Source organism: Amphiprion ocellaris, chromosome 11 (genome assembly GCF_022539595.1).
Source record: "Amphiprion ocellaris isolate individual 3 ecotype Okinawa chromosome 11, ASM2253959v1, whole genome shotgun sequence".
Taxonomy (NCBI): domain Eukaryota; kingdom Metazoa; phylum Chordata; class Actinopteri; family Pomacentridae; genus Amphiprion; species Amphiprion ocellaris.
Window position 1 is genome coordinate 25,456,022 of NC_072776.1, and position 3,457 is coordinate 25,459,478.

The window sequence follows — 3,457 nt, forward strand, 5'->3', positions numbered from 1 at the left end:
GTTGCTATGGAGACATCCTCGGTTGGCCCGGTCCAAAAGTCAACAGGTGTCCTTGGGAAGTGGGGGGGGGGGGGGGGGGGTGTAGGAGAGCTACATCTTGGCCATGAAACTTCCAGAGGAGTTTGTTATTGTTCCAGGGGCGCCAGAATGTAATCAGTTATTCTCATGTTTGGGCGGGAGAGAAGTAATTTCACCTTCCCCCTACTGCTCTCAACAATTTTAGACCTCAGCTGTAGCGATTCTCACCCTGATGGCTTCCAATCTGCGACTCAAATCAACAGTCCCACCGAGCAAATTGTTCATCTTACGATTGAGTTCGTCATACTGAGAATCGGCAGCCGTGATCCGATCGTTTGCATAGACCAGCAGAGTTTGGACGTCGTTTCTGTCTGCGGTCTTCCTGATTTTCCAGAAGCTCAGGCCAGTGAACAAGCCAATTATCAGCAGGCCTGTCATCATAAATCCAAATATATAAACATCTTCCACATCCTCCACGGATAGGGGTGCCAGGCACATGATCCCCTTCCACTTCCCCCAGGCGTTGATCGCGTAACCAGAGGCGAAACTCCCATCCGGGCAGGTAGGCTCCCCTAGGCCTGTGCTCTTTGTGGCGACAATCTTGTCAATTGCGTTGAGAGACCAGTTAATCAATTCCATGATCGGTGTTTCGAAGGTCCAGTGCCAAGCAATCGCTCCAAGTCAGACAGATGAGACGAGGACGAAGAAATGCAGCAAGCAGGGAAACATGAGGGTAGGGAGGAACAGAGATAGCGGAGCGAGGAAAAGTGCGACCGCCTCCTACGAGAGCTGAGAGCAGAGAATAATAGGCATTAACTCGCTTTTGTCAAAATTCACAGTGTAGCCAGAGGGTTCACCAAAAATTCTGATAAGTTCTAGCAGAGAAGGGAGGGATTCTTCAGGGTTAGAGAGAAACAGAACTACATCATCTGCGTAAAGAGAGATATGATGATCAACATTACCCAGGGTTAATGGAGCAATGGAGGAATGATTTCTTACAGGGGGTTCCATGGCGATTGCAAAAAGAAGGGGGCTCAAGGGGCATCCCTGGCGACAGGAGCATTGTAAAAGGAAGGTTGGCGATTTATTATGATTAGTGATGACTGAAGCAATTGGAGAGGCATATAACATTTCAATCCAGCTGGCAAAGTGATCTCCCAGACCGAAGTCCTTTGTGACAGTTAAAATGCATTTCCATTCGATTGGTTGAAGGCTTTCATAGCATCAAGTGCAAGAATGGTGATTTTAGAATCTTTGTTATATTTAGAGTACATTATGTTCATCAAATGTCTAACATTAAAAAGGAGTATCTTCCTAGAATGAATCCAGTTTGATCATGATGAATTACACTCGCAATACACTTACTGAGTCTAATCGCAAGGATTTTAGTAAAAATCTTGAGGTTGCAACCAAGTAGTGGGATAGGGTGGTATGAAGCTGGGTCGGTATCATCTTTGTCTTTTTTCAATATCAGAGAAATGTGGGCTGAGTATAAAGAATCAGGAAGTCGGCCTGTTGCAATTGAATGGTTAAACATCTTTAACAGTATGGGTGCAATCTTATCTGAGAATGCTTTGTAAAACTCTATGTTAAAGCCATCCATGCCAGGGGCCTTTCCACTAGGAAAAGAATGAATGACTTCTGTGATTTCCTGCAGAGTTATATTTGCATTGAGGGCGGATTGTGCTGAAGTGCTAAGTTTAGGCAAGTGTAAGGTATGGAGGAAATCCAAAATCTGTGTAGTGTCAGAGGTGTAAAGGTCCTCATAGAATGCACGAAAGCGTTCATTAATTTCTAGTGCATCTGTCATGATGGTTCCTGTTTTCGTTCTAATTTTAGGAATTACCCTGCTGGCCTGCATGCTTCTAAGCTGATGTGCGAGTAACTTATCTGGTTTGTCGGCCAGTTCAAAATGTTTTTGTTTAACCTTTAAGAGTGCTCACCTGGTGAGAGAGAATCGAGTTATATTTGAATTTTAGCTTAAGAATTTCATTAAATATGGAAGTTGCACCAGATTGTCGATATTCCTTTTCGAGAGTTGACAACTGTGCTGCAATGTCAGCCATTTCTTTATTTCTGTCTCTTCTTAGTTTGGCCTTGTAGGCAATAATATTACCACGCACAACGGCCTTGAAAGCTTCCTAAAGGATTTTATCAGAGATATCAGGAGTGTCATTATGGGAAAGATAGTCCGTTATTGAACTTACTATATGCTGATGAAATTTTGTATCATTAAGTAAATGAGATATGTTTTTACTTCTGTTTCTGATTCTCTGTCTGCATTTTTGAGTGAGCTGGCATTAGAGATGGTGAAACATTCATCATGTGCAGACACAGGCAGATTAGTAGGGCTTCCTTAGTGATAGATGGCCACAGGAAAAAAAAAAAAAAGATTCCTTTAGTGTCTATTGAGCTAGGCCTGTATGTGTCAGTCTTCCAACAGCCATGCAAAGTGGAGCATATGAAAGCCCATTTGTATTCATTACTGCATAGAGTTAGCTCTTGTAAACCTACTCTTTCTGCTGCTCTATCTCTTCTTCCATGTCTCTCTGTCTGTCCCACACACAAAATGTGCACAGCTAGAAAGAACTCAATTTTAAATCAAAACATTTATACAAGGTTATCACAGAACACAGAGAGACAACACATGCTCACCTGAGATGCATGTGCTCTCTTTCTGAACAGTTGCCACACTTGCCTTTTTGGTAGACATATCATGAGCAAAATAAGAAGATTATCCAATGATGGAGCATTACAGCCTCAAAACTATTGTGTATCAATGGCACAGAATAGTCAGGATTTCATACATAGTAAACCTAAATGACCAATCCTATTAAGTTAAGGGCAATGCACAAAATACATTACCATTTGGACATCAACTTGTAAGCACAATCCGATCTTGTAGCCTATGGCTGAATTACTAGAATATTACATCTTGCCTGCATGCCAAACATAACAGTTTTATGGTAGCTGAGAACCGTCAAAGATGAGTACATATGCTTGAGTTGCAGGCAAATGACAGAAGGGATAGAGGCAGAGTCGAATTTTCATATTCATAGATCCACACACAGTAAAAGAGATAAAAGTGGATCAAGTAGAAACATTCACTATTCCATTCAGATTCAGATTCACTTTATTGTCATTGCAACAAGTGCAACGAAAGGTAAGGTGCAGGCCATACAGTGCAAAATACAAAATATATATAAAAGCTTTGTATTAATAAAAACAAAAACACAAAATGACAAGATGGATTTAAAATTAAAAAGGCCCCGCTAAAACACGGGTTGAGGTAGTTACATAAGAGCAGATATATTGGAATCAAGTAGAAACATTAAACCTAATAATTTGTGACAGCATTTATGCTTTTCGTGTGCGCAGACCAATATGAACTTTGAAAGTGGACATGGTTCTACTGATAAGTACACATTGGTCAGCTACG